The 8,272-nt window shown below is 44.1% G+C and overlaps 1 non-coding gene across 1 annotated transcript; it reads left to right on the top strand.

Moving 5' to 3' along the window:
• The first annotated feature begins 567 nt into the window (after positions 1-567).
• On the top strand, positions 568-639 carry TRNAE-UUC (transfer RNA glutamic acid (anticodon UUC)). Its single transcript has one exon. It is a non-coding gene; the product is annotated as a tRNA-Glu (tRNA).
• The last annotated feature ends 7,633 nt before the right edge of the window (positions 640-8,272 follow it).

Here is an 8,272-nt window from a genome sequence, read left to right as displayed (position 1 = left end):
CACTCTGTGAAGATGCAGGTACCTGGGAACAACCCAGACTACTTCTGAGCTGTTTCTTCTCTGTGTGAACCAATCCAGTGTCAGGACTAGAGTCGGTGCTGTTAGTAGATAGAGAAGGAGTATAACTCGAGCCCCAGGAGGGCAGCCTGGAGCCTGTGACAGGTGCAGGGGAGTGTTGTCAAGGAAGCAGCTGGAAGATAACTGGAGAGGGGTCTGTGGGGCCATCAGTCTGGTGAGGAAACCCAGGAGTGTCCTACGGGAGGGGCGTGGCTTTGTCTGGCTCAAGGGGAGGGGTTAGTAATAGTGAATGCAGGGACTGCTGCTGTCCTCCGTGTCCTGGGCTCTGTGTATGTGTAGAAGCTCTAAGGTTGTAAATAATGAGACCTGACAGGTTGTGGCAGAAATGATGACTTCTGGTCATTCCTTCTTTTTTGTCAGAAGTGAGGTGTCTGTTACCCCAATTGATTGTGTACTACTGAGAAGAACAATATAACTCTCAGTGTACGGACTGCACTGTGACCCTGGGAGACACCTCACATACACTAAGCTGTATAAAAAGTTCACAGTTCCCATATGGTCTAGCGGTTAGGATTCCTGGTTTTCACCCAGGTGGCCTGGGTTCGACTCCCGGTATGGGAAATCCATATATTTTTTTTTCACTACTCAGACATTTTAATCTTTCTCAGTTTTTTTCTATAAACCTAAATGCACCTAAAGTCTTAATAAATGTCACTTGCTTTGTCTTCTGCTTCCATCTAATGCCGTCAGAGGTTTACACCGACCCCCAAATCTACTGCCCTCTCTCCCCAGCCCTTGACCTGTACATTAATACTATGAAGGGTTATTCCTTGTTTTTCTTTTATTGCACAACAAAAAGTACAGATTATATAAAGAGACCGGGGCACAGAGAAGAAGGCAGCAATTGACTGTGGTCTCACCATGGGAAATTCGCATTTTATTACCTGCCCCGTCCATACTGTGGGTTCATCATTTGTTTTATGACATGATTCCCCTGCTGTGTTGTTTCTAGTATAAGACTTGAGTACTTTATGTGTTTTATATCATCTGTGATATTGCAGCTGTTGTTTGCAGTGTCCACATTTTGCAACCAGTGTGCTTTGTACCCTCACTGCTGCTCTCTCAGAGAGGGTAGGCTGAACACTACCGGTAGTATCAGACACCAGAGATGCCTCCTGTACCTGGAATAAAACTCTGCTTCTTTGTAAGAAATACAGGGGTGAAGATCTGCTGCATTCACAGTGACCCACTGACCCTTTTACAAAGGTTCCCAGCCGTGCAAAGACTCTTGGTGGTTAGTTAAGGGGCCATGCTAAATGGAGATTTCGAAGCATCAGACGAGACGTTTTCTTTGTTTCTGCATCAGCAAAAGTATATTTCTGTTTTTATGTTATTACTTGTGAAATACACATTTTAGTTGTGCTGTTGGATTTGTCATGTTTGATTTACAGTGTGAACGAATTCAAGCGATAGACAGTAGGTGGCGACTGACACTGCTTCAGGACTCCTAGGGTTGAGGATCGTGGACGTTGGTTCAATCGTGTAATGATTAGCACTCTGGACTCTGAATCCAGCAATCTGAGTTCCAATATCGGTAGGACCTGGAATGTTTGTAATAATACTTTTGTTTTAATTTATTACAGGTCTTGAGCAGGAAACCATTTGTATCTCTGACATAACCCGTCTCTTCCTCTTTTCATTCCCCTCGTGGTTTCTGCGGTTTGGGGGCATCTATACATTATTCTATAGGCGTTGCTGGGGACACTTGATGCTACACACAGGTGTTGTCTACGTCCTGTGTCTGTGTGGACACCTCTCTACTCTGGCTACACAACTGTAAGATGCACAGTGTGGACATGACTCCACTTGGCCTTCACACCGGATAACTTACAAGGAGAGAGAAACTTACGGAAATGTACGGTGTGAAAGAACGACTTTACCAAAGTGTTAATGTATGAAATTGCCCTTTGCTTTTTTTTTGTGAATTGCAAATGGTAACCTTTGACTAAAGCAAGTACCCAAAAATAAACAGTTTTCAGCTGGACTCATATAACTTGCATTTGCAGTGGAAGATCTGCCTGGAGCAGTATATGAGTGTGAAAAGGTCTCTAGTTTTTTCTTGAAATACCAGAGACTTCGGCGCTCTCCACCAGTCTCCTTCGACATCACATCCTGATGCTGAACAGTATTAGCACATAAATGAATAAAAAACTGGCTGACGTGTACATGCACATGTGTGCATATGTACCACGGTGCTATAGTCTGATGACATATATGTGCCAGTCTGTGGGGTCAAAGGGCAGTCAGAAGTTACTGGGCCACAGTTGTATCAATGAGGACTGTGTACTTCCTGTGCCCTGGGGCATTCGTACTCTGGTCCCTCAAACTAGGGTGGAAGCCCCCCTTTAGCACATGACTCTCAGAATAACAAGTCAGAGCAGACATTAGTGTAACTGGGTACTCACACTTGTGAAAGGCACAAGTGCAAGTAGTGAACTGCAACCTGACCTCACAGCATACACTTTAGACATCCTTTGTAAACGCACACACATATTTTCAGTCTAACTTGTTTACATTTTACATCAATAAATATGGTAATATTTGTACTTGAAATGTTTAATTTGCCTACCTTTGGCGCATATTCCTAGTACCTTATATTTTAACTTTTCTCCATTCGGGTGTATACAATTGGTATAATGTCAGAAAGGGAGAAGGCGACCGAGAATTCCTAAGAATGTGCGCTTACGTGCTTTTAAGAACATATGTCTGGTGTTGTGACAAAACAGCAGTGAACACTTCAGCTCAGCACTTGCTTCTTCCTCTGCTGTCCCAAAATATTGTAGAATTACTAGTCTCTGCGCCTCTGACAAGGCTGCTGACATCCAATTGATGATTTGTAGCCTTGTGGGCTGTGAGTGCTTTGGCTGTGCTGCCCCCTGGCGGTCACTCTGTGAAGATGCAGGTACCTGGGAACAACCCAGACTACTTCTGAGCTGTTTCTTCTCTGTGTGAACCAATCCAGTGTCAGGACTGGAGTCGGTGCTGTTAGTAGATAGAGAAAGAGTATAACTCGAGCCCCAGGAGGGCAGCCTGGAGCCTGTGACAGGTGCAGGGGAGTGTCGTCAAGGAAGCAGCTGGAAGATAACTGGAGAGGGGTCTGTGGGGCCATCAGTCTGGTGAGGAAACCCAGGAGTGTCCTACGGGAGGGGCGTGGCTTTGTCTGGCTCAAGGGGAGGGGTTAGTAATAGTGAATGCAGGGACTGCTGCTGTCCTCCGTGTCCTGGGCTCTGTGTATGTGTAGAAGCTCTAAGGTTGTAAATAATGAGACCTGACAGGTTGTGGCAGAAATGATGACTTCTGGTCATTCCTTCTCTTTTGTCAGAAGTGAGGTGTCTGTTACCCCAATTGATTGTGTACTACTGAGAAGAACAATATAACTCTCAGTGTACGGAATGCACTGTGACCTTGGGAGACACCTCACATACACTAAGCTGTATAAAAAGTTCACAGTTCCCATATGGTCTAGCAGTTAGGATTCCTGGTTTTCACCCAGGCGGCCTGGGTTCAACTCCTGGTATGGGAAATCCATTTTTTGTTTTTCACTACTCAGACATTTTAATCTTTCTCAGTTTTTTTCTATAAACCTAAATGCACCTAAAGTCTTAATAAATGTCACTTGCTTTGTCTTCTGCTTCCATCTAATGCCGTCAGAGTTTTACACCGACCCCCAAATCTACTGCCCTCTCTCCCCAGCCCTTGACCTGTACATTAATACTATGAAGGGTTATTCCTTGTTTTTCTTTTATTGCACAACAAAAAGTACAGATTATATAAAGAGACCGGGGCACAGAGAAGAAGGCAGCAATTGACTGTGGTCCCACCATGGGAAATTCGCATTTTATTACCTGCCCCGTCCATACTGTGGGTTCATCATTTGTTTTATGACATGATTCCCCTGCTGTGTTGTTTCTAGTATAAGACTTGAGTACTTTATGTGTTTTATATCATCTGTGATATTGCAGCTGTTGTTTGCAGTGTCCACATTTTGCAACCAGTGTGCTTTGTACCCTCACTGCTGCTCTCTCAGAGAGGGTAGGCTGAACACTACCGGTAGTATCAGACACCAGAGATGCCTCCTGTACCTGGAATAAAACTCTGCTTCTTTGTAAGAAATACAGGGGTGAAGATCTGCTGCATTCACAGTGACCCACTGACCCTTTTACGAAGGTTCCCAGCCGTGCAAAGACTCTTGGTGGTTAGTTAAGGGGCCATGCTAAATGGAGATTTCGAAGCATCAGACGAGACGTTTTCTTTGTTTCTGCATCAGCAAAAGTATATTTCTGTTTTTATGTTATCACTTGTGAAATACACATTTTAGTTGTGCTGTTGGATTTGTCATGTTTGATTTACAGTGTGAACGAATTCAAGCGATAGACAGTAGGTGGCGACTGACACTGCTTCAGGACTCCTAGGGTCGAGGATCGTGGACGTTGGTTCCATCGTGTAATGATTAGCACTCTGGACTCTGAATCCAGCAATCTGAGTTCCAATATCGGTAGGACCTGGAATGTTTGTAATAATACTTTTGTTTTAATTTATTGCAGGTCTTGAGCAGGAAACCATTTGTATTTCTGACATAACCCGTCTCTTCCTCTTTTCATTCCCCTCGTGGTTTCTGCGGTTTGGGGGCATCTATACATTATTCTATAGGCGTTGATGGGGACACTTGATGCTACACACAGGTGTAGTCTACGTCCTGTGTCTGTGTGGACACCTCTCTACTCTGGCTACACAACTGTAAGAAGCACAGTGTGGACCTGCCTCCACTTGGCCTTCACACCGGATAACTTACAAGGAGAGAGAAATTTACGGAAATGTACGATGTGAAAGAACGACTGTACCAAAGTGTTAATGTATGAAATTGCCCTTTGCTTTTTTTTGTGAGTTGCAAATGGTAACCTTTGACTAAAGCAAGTACCCAAAAATAAACAGTTTTCAGCTGAACTCATATAACTTGCATTTGCAGTGGAAGATCTGCCTGGAGCAGTATATGAGTGTGAAAAGGTCTCTAGTTTTGTCTTGAAATACCAGAGACTTCGGCGCTCTCCACCAGTCTCCTTCGACATCACATCCTGATGCTGAACAGTATTAGCAGATAAATGAATAAAAAACTGGCTGACGTGTACATGCACATGTGTGCATATGTACCACGGTGCTATAGTCTGATGACATATATGTGCCAGTCTGTGGGGTCAAAGGGCAGTCAGAAGTTACTGGGCCACAGTTGTATCAATGAGGACTGTGTACTTCCTGTGCCCTGGGGCATTCGTACTCTGGTCCCTCAAACTAGGGTGGAAGCCCCCCTTTAGCACATGACTCTCAGAATAACAAGTCAGAGCAGACATTAGTGTAACTGGGTACTCACACTTGTGAAAGGCACAAGTGCAAGTAGTGAACTGCAACCTGACCTCACAGCATACACTTGTAAACACACACACATATTTTCAGTCTAACTTGTTTACATTTTACATCAATAAATATGGTAATATTTGTACTTGAAATGTTTAATTTGCCTACCTTTGGCGCATATTCCTAGTACCTTATATTTTAACTTTTCTCCATTCGGTTGTATACAATTGGTATAATGTCAGAAAGGGAGAAGACGACCGAGAATGCCTAAGAATGTGCGCTTACATGCTTTTAAGAACATATGTCTGGTGTTGTGACAAAACTGCAGTGACCACTTCAGCTCAGCACTTGCTTCTTCCTCTGCTGTCCCAAAATATTGTGGAATTACTAGTCTCTGTGCCTCTGACAAGGCTGCTGACATCCAATTGATGATTTGTAGCCTTGTGGGCTGTGAGTGCTTTGGCTGTGCTGCCCCCTGGCGGTCACTCTGTGAAGATGCAGGTACCTTGGAACAACCCAGACTACTTCTGAGCTGTTTCTTCTCTGTGTGAACCAATCCAGTGTCAGGACTGGAGTCGGTGCTGTTAGTAGATAGAGAAGGAGTATAACTCGAGCCCCAGGAGGGCAGCCTGGAGCCTGTGACAGGTGCAGGGGAGTGTCGTCAAGGAAGCAGCTGGAAGATAACTGGATAGGGGTCTGTGGGGCCATCAGTCTGGTGAGGAAACCCAGGAGTGTCCTACGGGAGGGGCGTGGCTTTGTCTGGCTCAAGGGGAGGGGTTAGTAATAGTGAATGCAGGGACTGCTGCTGTCCTCCGTGTCCTGGGCTCTGTGTATGTGTAGAAGCTCTAAGGTTGTAAATAATGAGACCTGACAGGTTGTGGCAGAAATGATGACTTCTGGTCATTCCTTCTCTTTTGTCAGAAGTGAGGTGTCTGTTACCCCAATTGATTGTGTACTACTGAGAAGAACAATATAACTCTCAGTGTACGGAATGCACTGTGACCTTGGGAGACACCTCACATACACTAAGCTGTATGAAAAGTTCACAGTTCCCATATGGTCTAGCGGTTAGGATTCCTGGTTTTCACACAGGCGGCTTGGGTTCGACTCCCGGTATGGGAAATCCATATTTTTTTTTTTCACTACTCAGACATTTTAATCTTTCTCAGTTTTTTTCTATAAACCTAAATGCACCTAAAGTCTTAATAAATGTCACTTGCTTTGTCTTCTGCTTCCATCTAATGCCGTCAGAGGTTTACACCGACCGACTAAATCTACTGCCCTCTCTCCCCAGCCCTTGACCTGTACATTAATACTATGAAGGGTTATTCCTTGTTTTTCTTTTATTGCACAACAAAAAGTACAGATTATATAAAGAGACCGGGGCACAGAGAAGAAGCCAGCAATTGACTGTGGTCCCACCATGGGAAATTCGCATTTTATTACCTGCCCCGTCCATACTGTGGGTTCATCATTTGTTTTATGACATGATTCCCCTGCTGTGTTGTTTCTAGTATAAGACTTGAGTACTTTATGTGTTTTATATCATCTGTGATATTGCAGCTGTTGTTTGCAGTGTCCACATTTTGCAACCAGTGTGCTTTGTACCCTCACTGCTGCTCTCTCAGAGAGGGTAGGCTGAACACTACCGGTAGTATCAGACACCAGAGATGCCTCCTGTACCTGGAATAAAACTCTGCTTCTTTGTAAGAAATACAGGGGTAAAGATCTGCTGCATTCACAGTGACCCACTGACCCTTTTACGAAGGTTCCCAGCCGTGCAAAGACTCTTGGTGGTTAGTTAAGGGGCCATGCTAAATGGAGATTTCAAAGCATCAGACGAGACGTTTTCTTTGTTTCTGCATCAGCAAAAGTATATTTCTGTTTTTATGTTATTACTTGTGAAATACACATTTTAGTTGTGCTGTTGGATTTGTCATGTTTGATTTACAGTGTGAACGAATTCAAGCGATAGACAGTAGGTGGCGACTGACACTGCTTCAGGACTCCTAGGGTTGAGGATCGTGGAAGTTGGTTCCATCGTGTAATGATTAGCACTCTGGACTCTGAATCCAGCAATCTGAGTTCCAATATCGGTAGGACCTGGAATGTTTGTAATAATACTTTTGTTTTAATTTATTGCAGGTCTTGAGCAGGAAACCATTTGTATCTCTGACATAACCCGTCTCTTCCTCTTTTCATTCCCCTCGTGGTTTCTGCAGTTTGGGGGCATCTATACATTATTCTATAGGCGTTGATGGGGACACTTGATGCTACACACAGGTGTTGTCTACGTCCTGTGTCTGTGTGGACACCTCTCTACTCTGGCTACACAACTGTAAGATGCACAGTGTGGACTTGCCTCCACTTGGCCTTCACACCGGATAACTTACAAGGAGAGAGAAACTTACGGAAATGTACGATGTGAAAGAACGACTGTACCAAAGTGTTAATGTATGAAATTGCCCTTTGCTTTTTTTTGTGAGTTGCAAATGGTAACCTTTGACTAAAGCAAGTACCCAAAAATAAACAGTTTTCAGCTGGACTCATATAACTTGCATTTGCAGTGGAAGATCTGCCTGGAGCAGTATATGAGTGTGAAAAGGTCTCTAGTTTTGTCTTGAAATACCAGAGACTTCGGCGCTCTCCACCAGTCTCCTTCGACATCACATCCTGATTCTGAACAGTATTAGCAGATAAATGAATAAAAAACTGGCTGACGTGTACATGCACATGTGTGCATATGTACCACGGTGCTATAGTCTGATGACATATATGTGCCAGTCTGTGGGGTCAAAGGGCAGTCAGAAGTTACTGGGCCACAGTTGTATCAATGAGGACTGTG

This window comes from Pleurodeles waltl, unplaced genomic scaffold (genome assembly GCF_031143425.1).
Source record: "Pleurodeles waltl isolate 20211129_DDA unplaced genomic scaffold, aPleWal1.hap1.20221129 scaffold_39, whole genome shotgun sequence".
In the NCBI taxonomy this organism is placed as follows: Eukaryota; Metazoa; Chordata; class Amphibia; order Caudata; family Salamandridae; genus Pleurodeles; species Pleurodeles waltl.
The sequence above is the reverse complement of the archived record's forward strand: the minus strand, read 5'-3'. Positions and strand labels throughout refer to the sequence as shown.